The following is a 20,094-nucleotide window of genomic DNA, read 5'->3' on the forward strand; positions in this document are numbered from 1 at the left end:
ATTTACTGGAACTTGTGGCTGGCAGTAAGTACTTCATTAGCATAGACAAGGGAGAGAGCATCCAGAAGTGCTCCTTAGGTGAAGATAACAGAATCGGCACATAGAGCCCCACAGCAAGCAGTCACGTTGACACAATCAAATCAGGCTGAAAACACATACAGAGCTTTCTCCAGTCTGGATGTGTTCCCTCTTATTTGTCTGGATGTGAAGTTACTCAGAACAAAGCACTGAAAGACTGAATAACCATGACTAGTTTTAGTGTTGTTGTTGTCACTTACTATTGCTAAAGAAAAAACATTTAGGCCTCTTTATGTTTTTGTAAATAAGTAATGTGGGATTTCCATTTACCTTCATCTCATTGTTTCCATTCATATAAACAGAATCGATATGGTTATAAAATCTGCTGTTACAACAATTTCAACCTAAGCTCTGCCTGGAGTAAAAAAAAAAACTAGAAAATAATCATTCATATGATTCAGGAGTAGTAGATCTACAGAGCCCCAGGTAGCAACCAATGCAACAATACTGCATCATAATCATTTGCATTCTTTCACAGCTTGTAATAAACGACAGTGACATAGCTGCCTTTTTAAAAGAGTGTATTCGTGATCTTGCACCTTAAAATGACTCAATATTGCCCGATTTGTGCGTATTTGTCATTGCATTTGCGTGTAAATGTGCGTAGGACGTTATTGTAGAGCCATCAGGTGGGCGCCTGTGTCAGGGATCCAATGTGTACACTGCAAGCAGTTGCAGCCTCACAGGTCTTCAATCTAACCCAAACAAACAAGGAAGATAGATGACGCACAGGCCTTCCCAAACACCATCTCCTCCATATTCATCATGAAATCTAACAATCCATAATTACAGGTTTTAATGGATGTATGCATGAGATGGAAATCTTCATATTACCATGCTAATATACAGCAAACTAGCATGTATTACCAGTTTTCCCAAGACATTCTAAAGCAAAAATTAGGTGAGAAGAGTTTGTTCCAAAAACCTGCCGTTCCACAAGCATCTACTCTGCATTATTATTTTGGCCATTATTGTGTTTTTCTTTCATTTAATCCTCAGGAAAGTCCAAGCATTATACTGTTGTTTATGATTTAAGCCTTGGATTACTTTGTGAGTGGGGTTTTTTTTTTGTTTGTTTGTGTTTCACAGGAAGTGAGGTCACACAGGGAGCAGACAGGGACAAATATCACTGCACTGAAACTCAAAAAGAAATCTAATAAGCTCGTTGACGTCAGTGTCCAGGTTCAGAAGGCACAATGTGATCGAATCAGTGCGGCCGTTGTAAACTGAACCAGCATAGAGTCTGTGTTTAGCTGCACACGTTTTGTTCTGATAATCACTCGCTTCAGGCTCCAACTTTGATGTCAAGTTACTGGAATGAGATTTTAAGCTGAGAGCCGAGTGGGGAGTACAACTTCAAATTTCCCAGGAGAATCTTCATAATAAGCTGTCATTTTGCATTCTGGGAATATCTGTCTTTTTAGTAAAAGTGTTGGCATTTATTACTGGCTAGCATCGTTTAGAATCTGCCGTAAAGCTCCACCTAATGAATAACTGAGCTTTATTGCAGTGTGACTTGTCATTCTGAAATGCTGCACTATATGTATTTTTTAAGATGGCATTTTAGCACAGCTTTATCTTTTCTCTCTTTGCTTCTTTTATATTAGCATAGAAGAGACAGATTCTACAATGCACAACTCAGAATTATTATATTAGATATGTTGCTGCTTGAACTTCCACTTTGCCACACTCAGACATGTCTTACTGATTTCCCTTGTCGCTGTGCTATGCTGATTACTTGATCTTGATTTTCTTGTCCTTGGAAGTAGTTGGCAAACAATGGCAACTCTTGTAAATTTAAGTATACACTGATTATTTGGCTTTGATTGCATTTTGATCATTAGAGACATTGTTTTCTTAAATTATGAGTTGAGTGCTTGAAAAGTGTTTCTGACTGAAAGTGCTGCTAGGGTGAAGGACTCTTATATCTTATGGTTTTTAGTCCTAAATTTTTCTTCCATTTACACCATGAGGGCGAAATTTTCTTTTATGAAAAAGGCCATTGTGAGTGCAAGTGTGCTCCACAGAGATATCTTTTTTTTTTTAAATTCACTTCAAACACCCATATATTTGCCACATGTTCTGTTTTAATGAATGGTGAATGCATTGCAAAATGTTGCAGTAAATCTTAATTGACTTCTGAGAACTGTGCTTAACAATACAGAAAAAAAGACGAAAAGATGAAAACAGCAATGTCTCTTTGAGGTTTCAGAGAAAGAGACAGCCTTGCAGAGGAAGAATAAAAGCATTCAGGTTCAGATAGTTTAAGCATCCAATGTACACAGTGGATTATTTGCTCAGGGCCAAACTATCACACAATCTGGCAACTTGTTTCTTTCAGGTATTGCTCTTTTGCTTTGAAATATTTAGTGATCCATTCAGGTCGCCTACACTCATCTGAACAAAAATTGATCTGCATTCACCTGCCTGTTTGTGTAACCCACAGGAAGGGGCTGAGTTGTTAAACAGCATTCATGACTGCGCAGTTCTTTCAAGCCTCTAATGGTCACTTCTGCTGCAGAAAGCCTTCCTGTGACAATCTCTAACGCATTTCTCCTCACATATTTGTGTGAAATCTATTAACCTAACGTTTAAAGCTTAAGACATCGAGGTAATCGTACAAGCAGGTGATACAAAGCTCTCCGCTGGAATTTGTGTTTGCTGTCTGTTGAGCGATATACAGAAGGATGAGCTTCTACACAGCTTTTATTTCCAATACAGCCCAAAGCTGTTGCTTTTTAGCTTTACTGTATGTCATAGTTGAAATACCTAAACCGGAACTGCTCAGTGATGACAACTTTTAAGGAGATAAATTCAATACAGAGAAAAGCTTTGCTGGTGTATGAACCTTTCAAATGCTTATATTTTGCAGAAAGTGGATTTACCTTACTTTTCTATTATGTACATTCAAGGCATGATTATAAGTACTGGGCCTCTGCCCTTCTAATCTATGAATTCAGGAGTATTTAGTTGTATTGCCACAGGTGTATAAAATCACGTGCCTAGGTATGTGTCATGGTTGGCTGTGTGGCAGGCAGGAATTGGACCCAAAATGTGGGACTCACGGAGGCAAAACGTGAACTTGAAAGCAGCTTTAATGCTGACCAAAGGAAACCAAACAGAAAACCTAAACTGGAAAGCTAGAACTAAAATACAAAAGAAAACATCAGGAGGGACACAACACGAGAGAGAACTGACGTTAACGACGCGACGCAGAATCCTGGAGGACGCACACTATAAATACCCGGGCAGGAACATGAGGGAACGAGGAACAGATGGGAACACAGCCGGGAGAAATTAGACTAAACGAGACAGAGGAAGCGAAACTAGAAACACTGACATAAGATATGAACCTTCAAAATAAAACAGAAAATGAGTGCTGAGGCACATAGTGCGTAAAAGTCACCAACGCTCTGCTGACTCAATAAATGCAGAGCAAACCTCCTGTGGCATTAACATCAGCACAAAAACTGGTGCACTTCATGTCATGGGTTTACTGTATGTGTGGGTGTCGCAGTGCTTTCCAGGGCAGTCCACATAGTGTATCAAAATGAACGTTTCCCATTAAGGGATGCTTTGACAGTCTAAACTCCTTTACCTTCACACCTCAGTTCTCTTTGCTTTGGATTTTGTCACGAGTTTGTGTTTTTCTCACAGCTGTTGAGATGAATTTTCTAAAAGAACAAGCAGCACCATAAAAGTATGGAAAAACAAAACTGTTTATCTTACTGCAATGATGCTAAAAAGGATGCTAGCAGTTTATCTGTGGCATCATTTCTGTATTTGGCAGGGTAGAACAAAAAGAATCAGCCCAAATGAGGTGATTAATACAGTGCGGTAGGTAACAGGGTGCAGACTTGGTGCCTAATGCGAAAGCTATCTCTCAGTCAGTTTGACTTGCCTGCAGGCTTTGTACAGTGTGTGTGTGTGTGTGTGTGTGTGTGTGTGTGTAGCAATGAAACTCTAGTTTTCTTCCAAGACAGATTCGCGTGCAGTTTTCTACTAAATATGTTTGACCTGAGCAAGTGTGGGTAAACATGCTCATTTCAAACAGTTTATAGCAGAGCTCCAGCCTGCAGTGAGGAAAACCTTTAACAAAGGGAAAATAATCACAGGTTCCGGAAAAACCTTGTGACTATTAGATGGTGTCAAAAAAAATGCATTTTTTTTCTAGGGGTCTGTTCTAAGCTCCAACACTTCATGTTAATTGCCTTGGTGAGCTGGTACTTCCAAGTAAGTGATTGCTGTAGGTGTTAATTTTCTGTAGTTGCTGCTTCCCTTAAAATGTCATTGACGTCAGTGGAGTTTGAAGAAAAAAAAAAAAGTTAGCCCTAACAATTTCTCCCAAACCTTTTTCATTTCTATTCAGACACACATTAACCATGCACAGATTCACAGCCACACACAGATACACCGCACTGAGAGAGAATGAGTGGGCTGATTGCAGTTATTGAACACAATGACAACATGAATGACAGCACTTCAAAAGCCTGAGCCGAAACAGACGTCATTGAACGCTGATGGGTGAAAAGACTAAGAGAATGAAAGACAAAGGCAGTGGAACTTACTGAAAGCAAAACATTTCATGAAAGCGCACATGGGGATCCAACATTACAACATGAAATTGACACCAAGAGGTAATCAATGAAATGTTGGCTTCAATAAGGTGTCAGAGTAAGCAAAGCCTTTCATATATGTATAGTACAATAACTCTGCACAATAAATGAGTTACTGAAAGTATTAGTGCACGTTGCATTCATTTATTTCTTTTTTAATTTAATTCAATTCTGCAGAGCATCTTTGATTGTGGAAAATACCTGTAAATACCTTGTGTTTGCTGCTGTAACATTATTTGCAAAGTACTTCTGCTGGATCATAATGACTTTAAAAAATTGGAAGTAACAGCCAGCGAAAATGTTGTTTACACAGACTGTATCTGTCCAAATTGAAAAAGCCTCCAGGGGGCAAGGATGTGCCTGATGCTCTGCCAGGTGGATTTCCAGTTTTCAGTTAAAAACAGGGCAACTTTCCACAGGACAACAAGTGACATGTAGATAGGGAGCTTTGTCCTTTCCATCTAATGACTGTTATCACTGCCAGTGGTTTGGGTTCAAAGCAAGTATTGTGGCATTCAGTTTTATTGCAGTTATTGTTGTTTGTCCAAAACACAGGGAAAAAAAGATTAAGTTATATTTTGTGCCATGGCAAAAGTAACAATTTAACAACAACTATTTAAGTTTATATCCCACTTCTTCTTCTTCTAAAAACATGATAATTAATGATCATTTAAAATATAATTTTTACCAGATTTGATTTTTTCCTTTTATTTCATTCCTAGTCGTTCCTGCACCTTAAACTTAATCCAAGTCAAGAAATCACACACAACCTTTAGTATCTAGCTAAAAACTTGCTTTAGAATTGATTTTAGGCTTTAACTGATTCATTGTAAAAAATTTAATTTATGGCTATATACACTTTTCAGAGTTGCTCTAGCCCCTAGCATTAAGCAGTAAAGAAGTAGATAGATAAGCCCACTCGGGAGTGGAACAAAAAACATCAATTTTGTTTTGTTTTTTTGACTATGCAGGTCAAATGCACTTTAATGCTTTGCAAATCAGGTCATGTTGTAGTACCAGTACCAGTTTCATGTCAGTCTGTCTTCACAATGCAGCAAGTATTTGACTTAGTCATAAGTACCCAATGACCTGACAGAGGAGAAGATGGTACTGCAGAGAGATTAGTCTCACACAGATCCAATGACGCACATCAACCTAAAAAAAAAACGTCTGCTTGGTGAGGCAGAAAGTCAGGTGAACAGCAGGAATGTGAAATGCATGCTATGCTGGATTAGTTACGGTTTCTTCACCTTTCCTCAATGATAGAAGATATAAGCATGGTCTGCATGCAAAATAGTGCAATGCTCTTAGATGTGATTAATGGATTTCTGTGCTTTTTAAAATAAATAATGTTTAAAAAATCTGTTTTGTTTATATCCAATAAATGCTTCATTTGCACAATGACAAAAATCCTGTTTGCTTTTGGCCAGATCACAGATAAACACAAGCTGCAAAAGAGCTTCTGCGTCACTGAGTGAACACTAGCAATAACAATATTCTCTGCACACTGCATATGCATACAAACACGCAGTCTGAGCAAAGCATCCATCAGCACATGCATGATCTTTTTGACACAGAGTGCTCCCGGAAGGAAACACCGAATATGGAATAGTGTTTGTCAAACCTAAAGCAATTGCTCTTTTCGCTCTCTAATATAATTGTTTCACATCGAGATGCAGGGAGCTCCTCTGTGCTGGAACTTCACTGCAAAACATGTTGTCAGGGTAACGAAGCCTGACTTATGGGAGAACCCTCAGCTTGTCGTTGCCATGTTGCTGTGGTGACGCCTTTCCTCCGAATAAATTAAATGAATCTGACATGACGAGTGTGAACTGTGAAGGCAGTAGGGTGTTCACATAAAAATCTATTAACATTAGGTAGAAAACCTGAGCAAAGCCAAAGCACAGGCACAAAATGTCAGTGCAAGCAGGCTTATGATGCTATTACATGATAAAATGCACATGCATGTTGTAAATGTGCAAACCATTTAATTGATTATCTTACCTTATCTACATATATATTATATATATAAGATCTGCAACTGCATCTGATTTCATACTGCAGAAAATGCAGTTATTCACTGCTGCACGCTCACACTGTGACTGATAACTGACTTTTTTTTTTGTTGGCAGCATTTTTTAAAATATTGATATCTGGAAACAATTTTTTGACTGACAAGATCAGCAGTAGTTCACGCCTCAAAAGGTGCAATTTTTGCATAAATGTGCTCTAGAGAGGGACATAGGGTATAGACGAGGTGCACCGCTTTAAGTCAAAGGTTTAACTAAAAAACTTGAAAAGCAAATTGTACAGAGTCAGAACGGAAGCTGCATGGGTTTTAGAAACACAGATGTGGAGCAGGGAGCGTCTCTGCGGTGTTGTAATTACAAAGGCTTGCACTGGCCATCGGTGTCTGTTGGAGCCTCAGCTTCCGGCAGGAGCTCAATGCAGAATACTAATGCTGCAATTAGTGTAACCCAGCAACAGGAAGTTGGCTGCCCTTGAGGGGAGGCAAGAGAATGGAGCTGAATACATCGCTCTGATACTGACAAGCTCTAGTGGCTGCTGTCAGGTGGCTTATGCTCTTTGCTTAGACCTGGGAGGAAGTCTAGAACAGTAGTTCACTGCAGAGGAGCGCTCGAGTTGACATGGCTGCAATGAGGGAGAGGTTTAAGGGCCAGTTAAGCCTTCATGACAACTGAGAAAAAAGCCATTTCCAAATGTTCCTGCTTCTGTTGAAAGGCTGCCCAATAGGTCATGATCCTGTCTTTGAGTTTAGAATATGTAATCTGACAAGAAGAAAAGTAAAAAAAATAATAATAAAAAAACAACTAGAGTGAGCAATTTTGTTTTGCAGATACAGAAAAGTATTGGTGCAGCTACTACAGAGTCTGACTTCAGGAAAAACAAACCAACTGTTGCTTCCTGTCAAGGATCTGCAGATGATGTGTGATTTTTATTTGTAGACACAAGAATTACTCCCGTATAATAAAAGTCTCAGTGGAGCACCAGTTAGAGTCAGTAATATGGCTCATTTTATAATTAAACAGAATTTATGGCCACAGTGGAATTTTATAATGTCCTTAACTGAGCAAAACACAAAACCGTTGAAATATTTTAAGCAATCCAAAGTACAGGTTTACCATACAGGTTACTCTTGTCATCCTTTTTTTTTTTTAGCTGTTACTCATATGAACAGAAATGGTGTTTTTGTGACTCATATGTTTAAAAAAAAATGAAGTGGACTCAAGAAATATTTTCTACATTTGAACCTGACTGTCTTTCTGTGTGGATTTTGCATAGATTGTTCTCCCAGTGTCTTTTGATTTGTCCATTTCTGCCTCTTTTTTGGTTTAGGCTTCGGCTCCCATCAACCACACAAATGAAATTGGATGGACGTACACCAAAAACCACATGAAATTAAATTTTTGCAAATGGGACTGGATTTTAATGAGATTTCTGCATACGCAAAACAATTTTGGAAAGGGCAAGCATAACAAAAGAAAAAAAGGCTTGGGCTAAACAATATATCATTTACTGTGGACATTGGTCATATTTCAACCAATCAGATTAACAAACACTCAAAGCAATACAAATTTGAATAAACATAAGGAAATCATAGAAAGGATTTCCATGTGATTAAATTGCTTTATTTTAGCATTATGCAATTCTTTTATTTCAACTTAATGTACTCGAGTTGGACCAACTTAATTAATTCATAATGAATCAACGTATTTAGTGCAGTTGAGTCAACTTAATTTAATTGAGTTAATCTAACCCATGCAAATTACGTTAGTCCAACAGAAGTACTTACTGTTAATAGAAGGACATTAATTATCGTGGATATCCTGTCCATGATTATTTTAAGTTCACTTATCAGGGTCACGGGTATGGGGGCTGGACCTAGAAGTTACTGGATGGATGCCTGCTAATGCAACTTAATGGTACCATTTGTGACTCTGCAGAGTGCATCAATTTAAGCCGCTTGTCCCCTTTCTCACATCTCAAGTGTTGTTAGACTATACGTGTTCAGCGTTCTGATGAACCTGTAGCTATGGAAACTCATTCTGGAGTGCTAACTTGTTCAATAAAACACACTTTGAGCGCTACACAGCACTTTCACTTAAGTGCAGTTTTCCGCTTGATAGCTTATTGCAGAGGCCTTGCACCCATTATCCCAATGTTGATTGACAAGAAAATGATAGACAGTCTTTTTTTTTCTTCCTTCTTGGATACACAGCAGGGCTTGTTTTCTGAATGAGTAGTCAGACCCATTGACAGTGCTGACATGCTGCAGTCTCCATTCATGTTTTTGTTTCTTGGCTTGTGGAAAGGAGGAGCGGAAAGAAAGAAAGAAAAAGAGGGAGGTTTACTAGTTGTCATGCTTTTCTCTGCCAACGCACTTGTTGCTTATTTTATTTTTGCCTTTCCGTGGGATGGCTGTAAACACTTTTTCTCAGTTTATTGTTATTCATTAAATTTAGCTGAAGGAGGAGGATAACAAGAAGGGGAATGGGATCTGGGACAGGATGGTTATTTGAGAACCCAGGTCATGACAACCCTCAAATAAACTTGACAACTTTTTAAAAATGTATATGTTTATGTAATCTGTCACTAATTACAGAATCCTTCTATTAAAAAGGTGTAAATGCATTTTATACTAACAATCAAACTGTCTGTTTATGATTTTTGCTTCCCATATGGAGGACCACAGGCGCCTGAGGAACTGCTGGTATTTGCTTCATGCTGATAACTGATGAGGGCTGATAACAAAAACTACTCTAAACTGAACAGCAGTCTAGCTTTCATGATTACAGTTAGGGATTTGCCACGATTTCACTGCAGTAGTAGGTAGTTCAGAGAAATTGCTCCTCAACTGGAAGACTGAGTTGTATTCAGAAGGCATTCATACACATAGTCAGGAAACATCATACCCCAAATGGCTTCTAACTCTCTGTTGAAAAAAGTTTTTTTTTTAATGAAAAAATGTAAAAGCAAAACAAGCAGTGCTTCTCTAATGAAATCTAAAGTATTTCAGATGAGCCCATCCTTAAACATGTCTGTGTAGGTTCTCAGTCATCCAAGGCATGGTAATCTAAGGAGCTTGGAAAGAAAAGCGACTTGACTTCTTTAAGTTTCTTGAAGACGTTTCACCTCTCATCCGAGAACATTCTTCAGCTCTAAGATAAAATAGTGGAGAGTCCCAGCTATTCAAGACCCGGTGGGAGTAATATTGATCCAATAACACTCACTGAGAAAAATTTTTTGCAAAATGATTACTTGTGCTTTTAATAATTTATGCACGGTTTTATGTGTAGATTGGGTTTTTTATAGTGCTTTATGGCTACATTTGCAAAAGGAATGGTCCCCCAAAAGAATCTCCTCCACCACTCATCATTGTCAGCTAAATATTTCACAGATTGCTAAATAAGTAATAATATTTTATTAATTCTTCAGCCAGGAAGGAGTGTAGAAAATGAAGAAGTCCAGGACGAGGACAATATTAGGCTGTCAGCATATACAGATGAATAAAGGGCAGGACTACACAGTATCTTTTATCTCACTCTTAACCAGTTTGTCTTGTGATAGAAAAGGGGGGTAGACTGTTTTGGTGATGGTGGTGAGATGTCTTTGTCTCTACTTGCTTTTCTGTACAAGTCACAGCACAACACTGGCTTTGATATGCTGTTTTAGTGAGTCTGTGCTGGCATATTTATGTTAGCCAAAAAAGTTTATTTTATGATTTGCTCTCAAAATTAATATCTAAGCTATAATTAAGCTTGTCAAAACTGGGGGTTTGTTGCTGGTTAAGGATTAAAAGGTGGGTGGTAAAACAAATACTGGCAGATATCAAGTAGAACAGAACATTTATTGTATTTAAGTGGGCTGAGCTGTCAAATTTCCTCCCATCTTAAGTCTTTAAAAGTAAGCCAAGCCCTTACTGAAACTTTTATAGATACTTAAATAAACACAACTTTTATTCTTAGACAATGTTCCAACTCAGGGTTACAGAAAGTAGCCAATTTTTAAAAAGGAAAAGGAAAAGATGATGTGATCCGCTGCCAGAGGATCTTGGGTTTGAATCCACTGTCTGTCTCAGGGCTTTCCCTGTGGAGTTTGTACGTTTTCTCTGTGCCTGCAGTGGTTCTCTCTGGGGACTCCAGCCTTACAAAAGCTGTTAGGTTAACTGGCTGTGTGAGCATGAATCAATGTCTGTGTTAAAGCCATGCAATAGACTGGCCCCCTGTACAGGTTGTAAGCCACCTTTCAACCTAAGATAGATGGGACAGGAAATGGATGGAGTCTTTGTCAAATTTGCTTTATCTATTCCTAAAGTCCCACGGAAGTTGTTTAGAGAAGTCAACTAAACTTATTTTCTTTAAAAACCTAATAAAGTTAACAATGTCCCCAGCATCCCAGTCTCACAGCTGTCCAGTATGTATATTGTCACTGCAACGAGTATGTCAGTGCAAGAAATCAATAGAATCAAGTTTGGATATGATTATTTAGCTGTACTTCTCAGGTTAACGTTGGACTTTTTTGTGAATTGACAATGCCTGTGTTGTAGTCTGCTTCATGTAGTAATTCCAATGATGATAAATGTGCACGTTTCAACTCTGCAATCAAGGCAACATAGTGAAGTGTCAGTAACATCCACCCATTCACTCTCAGGCAAGACGTTTAAAGCACTTTGCAAGACATATAAAATATAAAAGCACTTTGTAAGACATATATCTTGCTGTTCCACTCTTGTATTAATGACGTGACTTTGAACAAACGTAAGACAGCTAATTAACCTGCATATGAGTTATAATTCGGCGATAGTACATAGATTTTATAAGGCCTCAAAAAATTATTTAACATTGACTTCAGCCTTAAGTTTGAAAGAAGTCCTCTGGGCTTTAGTGAGCAACTTGGTCTCGCAGTTGCCATGACATAGCTTTTTGAACTTGAGCTGTTTGAGCTTGAAAAGCAGGGCTGTATTTTCTTCATATTGAGTAATAAAATTGAGCAGGGCGACCTCTACTTTAATCCAATGTATCTTTGTTTCATATCAGATCATATAATATTATGCTATATATTAAAGAAGTCAATATTATTTCATTTTATTTGGTTTTATGGTTGCTGAATTTGAATACGACATGAACTGTACCGTTTTGGGTTGTTGTTTTTTTTGTTTGTTTGTTTTTTATTATTACTTTACAGACAATCTTGTGATGCAAATGGGTTTTTTTAACCTGCTAATTTCCAAAAGTACTATTTTCAGCTTTCCAAAGCTCCGTTTTAGGTCACACTGCCCTATAAATACATGTCTTGAAAATGAGTCATTAGCTGCACACTACTAGTTATCTGTAATGCCCGGGATTGAATTTCAGGAACTATTTGTAGTTGCTGCAACTGATAATTTTCCCGAGCGGGGAACTATTTTTGAACACAATGTTTCTGTCAAGATGTTCTTGCCTGAGGGCTGCACACCCAGTGTCTGCTAAGTATGCTATTCATGGTTTGCATAGGGCTATTAGAAGCCCACCAGAAATAAGTCAGCATTACAGGAACCCACAGGTGGCACATACATCATTGGCAGGCCTATTGCAGAGACATGGCACAGGGTCAACCTGATGATGCAACCTAATGACCCACAACAAATTGATGTGATAGACAAATACCACTACAACAAATGAGCTTTTATGGGCAATTTACGCCCCCCCCCCCCCCCCCCCCCCCCAGTCTTCTTCAATCATCATGTCCATTTTCACCACTAGTAGGAGGGATTTCTTCAACAAAATACCAGACAATTGACCTTTCTTAATTTGCACGTCTTTCCTTCCTGCAGGCAGAAAGCACTTACATACAGTAAAATGCCTGCTCACTCTAATTACAGTGCTTTTATCCACAATTGCTGGTTCCTGCTCGTACACAAAGAAAACTTAAGAGTAATGCTAAAAGCACAATAGAAAAAAAAACCTGAGTTGCGTCAAGTTGGCAGATGAGTCATAAGTATACGTAACCACGTGAAGCCGGAGCAAAAGGCATGACCTCTCAATATGATACACTCAGTGTGTGCAGATGTTTATGCATCAGTGTTGCAGAACTCATAAACCGAACCCTGTCTGTCATTTCTCTCTCTCCATCCTTCTTTTGAATGTATTTTTTATTTATTTATTTATTTTATTATCAGGAAATCTCTTTATGGAGCTCCTGCAGATAGGAAACCTGTTTCCATGGGGACTGCTGTCTTTCAGACTGGCTGGATGTGTGTGCGTAAGACAGTCATGCAGCTTGAAAAGAAAAGTTTTCAGTTTGATATTTAATGTTATACTTAGCCATTGACGTAAAATAAAATTGCTGGGAGTGGTCTTAAAATTTCGCTCCAGTTAATCAATTACTCAATACGGTGCAATAGGTGCAGCACACAGAGTGTGCACAGCAGATCATAGTGCACAAGGATAAGTATCTGTTGCATCAGATATACAGCACATGGTTTCATGGTTAACAGTGACACTGGTTCCAGAGTAAATGATGCTCTTCTTTAAAATCAGGAATGGAAGCATCCACTCTTTAAAGCCTGTGATGTTAGATTAGGGTTTGCATGTTCACGTATACACGTGCACTTTGCATGACCAATGTGGACTCAAGTGACCATTGCTTTTTCATCTTCATCAGTCCAGAAGCATTGTTTTCTGCAAAGGTTACAGCATTTTTTTCGTACTCTGCTTACGCTCTTGTGCACTGATGACTATAACAATCAATGCAAAGTTGCATAATTCAAACCCTGTGATTATGAAAGTAATTATTTGTAAACATTACTGTTATCACATAGGTGCAGGGAATATAGCAGTACTCATGCATGCTATTGAGGTTGTTTGGATTTAGTATAAAAGTGATTGCATACTGCCACCCAGTGTAGGCAGCAAGTTTGTGTAAAAGTGACAAAAGTATGACTCAGAAATTCAAGTTTTATGTTTATTAAAAACAAACAAAAACTAACAAACAAAAAACACAACACATGAGATCAGAAATTCTCCTACCTCCATGTTTGAAACGTCTGGCATCATTGTGAGGATATATAAATCGGGCTGCATGTGTTTGCTGTCAAATATATCCAGATACAATATGTTTATTTAAGTTGGCATTCTTCTAAGCAAACAACACACATAATTACACCGTGTGCATGTCAAGGCAAAGTTAAATAACACTGAGTTATTCAGGCTGGAGGATATCAAGTTAACAGCCACAAACAGAGAAGAAGCACTACTCATTAGTATGGCATAATTAAAGGTTATGCCATACTAATAAGTGGTGCTTCTTCACAATACTGATGTCATTTTTAAACTAGTCAACATCAGTTAAAACTGTAGTCAAATGCCCCGCGTTTGTTCAGCGTTTGACTTTTCCCACACTGGTGAGTCACTAATTGTAGGCACCGTCATGAGTAACACAGAGGGGGCACAAGCGCTTCAGACTCTTTTCAGCTCAATACAAAAAGGAAACACAGTCAGACAGCACTGACCTAAAGATAATTGATTTTCATTATTTGTGCAAAGGGCAAAGAAGACAAGAAAATAACAAAGCTACAATATTTGATAAACATAAACATTTTTTCGGCTTAATTTCATTAAAGGTCACAAATAGATAAACTTGTTAAAATCGAATTACTTTATTCAGTCGTCAGTAGTATAGAGAAGAATCCATCTCAGTCTGACGTTATCCATTCACAGAATACAGAGCTACAGTCAAACTTTGATGACTAACTTTTTGAATTTTACCTTCATTCCTACGCCAGAGATGAGCTGCATAAGTCTGAGACTGGCAGACCTTGACAACCGATGAACTCTTGTGAAAGTGACGTCTGAGCGAGTTCCTCTGAGTCCACGTTTTAGGGCAATGAACTAATACATGAATATCAACGGCTGTCTGCTCTCCAATCATGACTACGATGTTTAAATTTTTATGCTCATGCTGCTGGTAGAGATTTAATGAATGCTTCTGCGTAAGTAAAGGATACTTCTTTAAAGTTTTATGGGATGCACCGAGAGCGCTGAGGTGCAGGTAGAATACCTAGAGTGTAGAAAGTAGGAAAGCTGTGAAACAAGTGGCAAATATTTTATCGGCCAAATTTCTGGCATTTTCTTAATTTGTAATGCACCAAGAACATTAAATACCTAACTATCACCATTCCCTATACAAAACAAAGATACTTTTGTACTCAAATGTACCAAACCTTGTTTTAATTTGTTATTTTCACAAGCAAATTATATCTGCCTTCCTGGAGGAGCATCACCTTAAGTATTTTTGATTCTGAATTGTCCTAGAGAATGCAACAAAAACAACATTTGTGTCATTTGAAGAACTTATTATTAAAAGACTGTAAGAACCGAAATAGCTGTGTTTATATTTCTCCATATAGTAATGTGCTAAAAGTCTTGAGTCACCCCTCAATTCATCATGTTTTGCTGGGAAAATGGGAAATAGGAGCAAAGATTTACTGAAGCATGCAAATATACATTTAAACACAAAACTAGAGTTTGAGCGAGCTTGAGAGTCAATATTTGTGTTTAAGAATACTTTTATTCTTAAACACAGCCTGAACTCTAGTACTCTTTCTTGTAATTTCCTTAAATAGTTCTCCAGGCTTCTTGAAGGACATTTAAAGCTCTTCATTGGATGTTGGCGCCCTTTAGTTCTGTTCTCTGTCAAGTTGATCCCACAATTTCCATCAGTTCTGACAAGATCCGACCACCTCCGGCTGATATGAAGCCAAAAACCATGACCGTGTTGGCTGTAGACATTCAGTGTTGTAGCTTTCTCCTGAATTCCTCCAGACATACTGATGTGATGTCAAGTTCTTGTGTAATTTGGCGTACCTCAGCCTTTTCACTACATTGCATAATGGCTTCTTGACAGCCACCCTTCCACTGGAAACGTTTCTCAATGGTAGATGGATCAACTGAAGGTCCAGATGCATCTCTCAGGTCCTGTGTCAGATTTTTTTTCTTCACTTTTTTAGGATATGACTTATTAATCTGTTGTAGATGTTTTTAGGCTTCCCACTTCTACTTTTGTTTTGGTATTTTTGGGGGTTAAAATATGCCTTTTTGCAACATTAACCCTGCACTTGAGAAGCTTTAATCATTAAAAACGGCGTCTATTTTTAGTTTGTGCTAAAACTCTAATATACAGTGTTGTATTAGAACATTCGGTAAGTTTTACTTTTTTGTAAAGTCCCTTCAGGTTATTAAATGTAAAAAAAAAATGCAGTGCGAATGATATTACTCAGCATCTAAACTATCTGTCTCTGTGAGTTTTTAAAATATTAAAAATACAACGTAGCATAATCAAAACACCCTGAAAACAGAAGATTTCATGCTGTTGGCTAATTGGGAAAAAATATACATTGGCTACAACCTTGGCTCTCAGTGTAGTCAACATTCATATTGCTGTGCAGGTTAAAAGATATTGCTTCTACAATGGATTTACTAGATTTAATATCTGTCACTTACACATCTTTTCACTGAGTAAATGATTAATTTTTCTGACCTCCCAACAGTGAGAGAGAGAGAGAGCTCTGTAATGTGAAAGTAATCTGACACACAAAGAAAGATAAATAACACTGACCTCCAAATCAAACTGCGTCACACCTTTACTTGTTACTGCTTAATTAAAACCTCCTCCAGTCGTTGCCCTTTTCACACTTTTGAATCACTAATGTAGTTGCTCATTATGAAAAAAGGGGGCGGGGGTACCCCCTCTGTTTATAATGAATCTGTTTATTTCAATAGAAAATGAAAACTAATTGCATTGTTGAGTAAATAACAGCCTCTCAGTTGTTAGATTTGTGGGATTTGTCAGAGGGCAAGAATGAGCGGACAATATTGAATTAAACTGTCAGGATTTGTGATGGTGCATTTTTGTTTTTCCATTTTATTTATTTCATGCGAAACATCATGTGAATATGAATAAAGGAAAGAGTGTTCCAGCAGCTGCATTTGTTGCTCAGGAAAACTCCAGTGTGCAGATTCACATTAAAGAAGAAGTAGTCATAAAAAGAAGGCATATCTCGCAAAATAAAGATAAAAGGTGAGTTACAACCAAAAACGAAAAACTTTATTTCCAATAACTTAACTCAGCTGAATTCACAATATATGTAAAGAAGCACACCTTGAGGTTTCCCATGTGAGTATTACAGACACTGTTGCTAAGAAAAAAAATGTGTACAGCATTCCCCAATTGGCTGTCTCTGGTTATAAGTGGCTGCTGGCTGTCACTGGGTGAAATCAGTTGCAAAGAAGTTGATGCAAAAAATACAGTTTTTTCTGCAAATATGCAGATGGTCACAGACTAGTCTCAAAGTCTGTTTGACTGGGCTTCTATTATAGAAATCTGACAACACCACGGCCAAGTACTCACTCAAGTTTCTTTGAAATTCACTATTGTTGGTGCAATGGAGTGTAAAATCCTCAGATGAGTCCACTCAATTACAAAGAAACTGCCAGACACACAAATTTAACAGGTGCTGCTTAAAAAGCACAATGCAGCACAATGCAAAGCACACCATTTACTCTCTTCACACGACCAAGGCTGACCCACTGAGAGCATGAGCAGCTTTTAAAGCAGTGTTGATTGTTGCCCACTGGCTCCACAGGAGAAAGAGGCAGTGCACCATTATTCCTTAACCCTATAGACTATATTTTCTCATGTGCTGAGGTCCATTAGCCTGTTTAACCCTTTTATGTCTGAACCATGAAATAACTGCCAGAAAATTGTTTTGTGAAACTTCTGACAAAATGTTAAAAACATATTAATTTACATATGTGAGTGTACCTTTTTCTATCATATACTACATCAGACATTTTGGGGGGTGCAATTTCTTGATAAAAAATGTACCATGCAGTTTATTTCAGTTTTTCACACCATAGTTGTCATGTTTCTAAGGACATGTTTGTTAGGCTGATTAATCTGATATTCTAAATTGACCATAGGTGTGAAAATGAATGCGAATAGCCCTGTGATACACCTGTCACTAGTTACTTGTCCCTAAGATCTTTTCCATTTCTTTTTCTTTTTATTGCATTTTCCACTTTGCAAAAGGAATCCCGATATTAAGAGTAACATGACATTAGGGGTAACCTCCATTAAGTGGCATCCTCCAGCACCAGAAATAGGACACAGGAAGCTCTTCGAGACCTCTGAGTGCAGGCTGACATTTTCTGGGATGAACAAAATGGAAAAATAAATGCAAAGAAGGCATTTTTGGCTGACTCAAGAAAACAGGGTCTGCTCATCTCTTGACATGTCAGGACAGCATAAAATGCAGTCGGTGTTGTCAAAAAAGCAGAAAAAAAATACTTGTCATAGGTGAATACATTTATTAAATTGTAGTGATTAATTAGTGGGTTACTACTTTTTTTTTTTTTTATCATTTTCCATTCTTGGTATTTTTACTATTATTAATATGAATTCTCTTGCATAATTTCTGTTCATGAAACTGCAGAAACATCTGTCTGCTGACTCACTACTACAAAACTTTCATAGCAGCATACATACAACAGACAACAATGCAATCACATAAAATGAGGTGTAGAAATAGAGTTTAGAGAGAGAGAAACAAATATTTGATATTCATTTATATGTGATATTTAACTGAATGAATGAATCTTAAATAGCGTTCTCAATACTTTGTCATTTGCAAAATGAAATGATTAAATAAGCTTTGTTTCTAAAGGTGTAACCTTTAGTTTCTAAATGGAAGAAATCACTGTAATGAGGGATCAGTAATGTTCCATCAACTCCCTTTCTTATGCAAACACCCAATCAAATTGTTACTTGAGCATAAAATTCAGCTTGGCTAAATTTATTCCAATGAGGATTTTGTTTCTGCAGCAAAAACACCCACTGAACAGACAGAGTGCAAACACAATGGCAACAGCAGTGCAGGTACAAAATCAATAAAGAACGAGGGAAATATCTTCAAAGCTGTTGATGCGCACTAGCGTATCAAATGACGCATGTCACCTAATTAGAAAATGTAAAATATTATTTTCTAATGGGATGGAAAATCAGAATTTAGGTTAAAGCAGACGTAATTTCAATCCCTTCCACTTTTGAAATCACACAAACAGTGGGAACAGGTTGGTGTCCCATATTATCACCCACTGCTAAATTGAGGCATGGTGTGAAAAACAGTCCTTTGTGACAGCGCTAATAGATGGAAACACACACAGGAAGAGGGGAAATGAAAGAAATTGGATATCTCTAATGTAGCGCCCTTAAAAAAGGAGACCCCGCTGACTGCTGCTATACTGAACACCACCTTGTCAACATGCTGCATCCACTGAGAGTGAATTAAAACGTGAAGACAAACATGATGGACGTCACAAAAAAGTGCATCACCTGCCCCGATGAGGTATGTGTTAATTGTCAGAAGTGTCTGGTTGCGTAACTCGGAGTAAGTAAATGAACAGTTGCTGAAATAATCATTCATTAAATTATTGTTTTGCAAATTATTATTTTTCCTTAAGAAAATCTTCATTTATTCTAAAGAAAATAACACATTTTGCAAAATAACAACAAAAGAGAAATTCATTTATCCATCCAACCTGCTTTCAGGTCATTTACAGGTGGAGCCGACAGACCTCTCATCCATCATGTGGTTCTGTGAAGCTGTGTGAGGTCATGTATACGCTGAGAATGTCAGTCTGTCACAGGGCTAACAGATGATCAAAATTCACATTTATACTGTAACTACTTTCTAGTTCAGTATGCTAATTTTTACTCATGCAAATAAAATGGAGAAACTTGAGGCAATATTGACCATGCAGGGGTTTACTACTCAAAGACTTAAAAAGTGCATTGCAGCTTGCTGTGCTTTTATGTGACGGCAACTGATACAAAGACAACAATGTATTTTTATCCCATACAAAAGAAACCAATAAGCTGGGACATTAGCACAGGATGAATAATGTGATGTTCTCTGCTACTCATAAAAGTAATAGCATGAGACTTGTTCTCGTCAGGGGACTGGAAGGGTCTCTTGAGTTGGCTGAGTCAATCGGAAGCTGACCCATTTCCAGAGCACGTTTATTTTCAGGTTTTCAGTGAAGGTCGAAGTAACCCAACGTAGTTTTTGTTATTATATGCAGAACTGCATGCTATAATAGAGATCTGATCATTTAGTTTGTTTATGTATCAAAGGTATTAAGGTGATTATTTACCTTAGGTGACTTTAGGCTGCATGTAGTAACTATGAGGAAAATGTGCTGTATTTTTCCAGTCCCTGCCTCTGAGTGCACCTCCCAGAGAACTGAGGATTTAAACAATAATCTGCAACATTAAGTAAAATATTCATCTTTACATTACCTGGTCAGTCAACTATAACCTCTTTGCACAACAGTAACTCACT

The sequence above is a fragment of the Aulonocara stuartgranti genome (genome assembly GCF_965226115.1).
Source record: "Aulonocara stuartgranti genome assembly, chromosome: 22".
NCBI classification, from domain to species: domain Eukaryota; kingdom Metazoa; phylum Chordata; class Actinopteri; order Cichliformes; family Cichlidae; genus Aulonocara; species Aulonocara stuartgranti.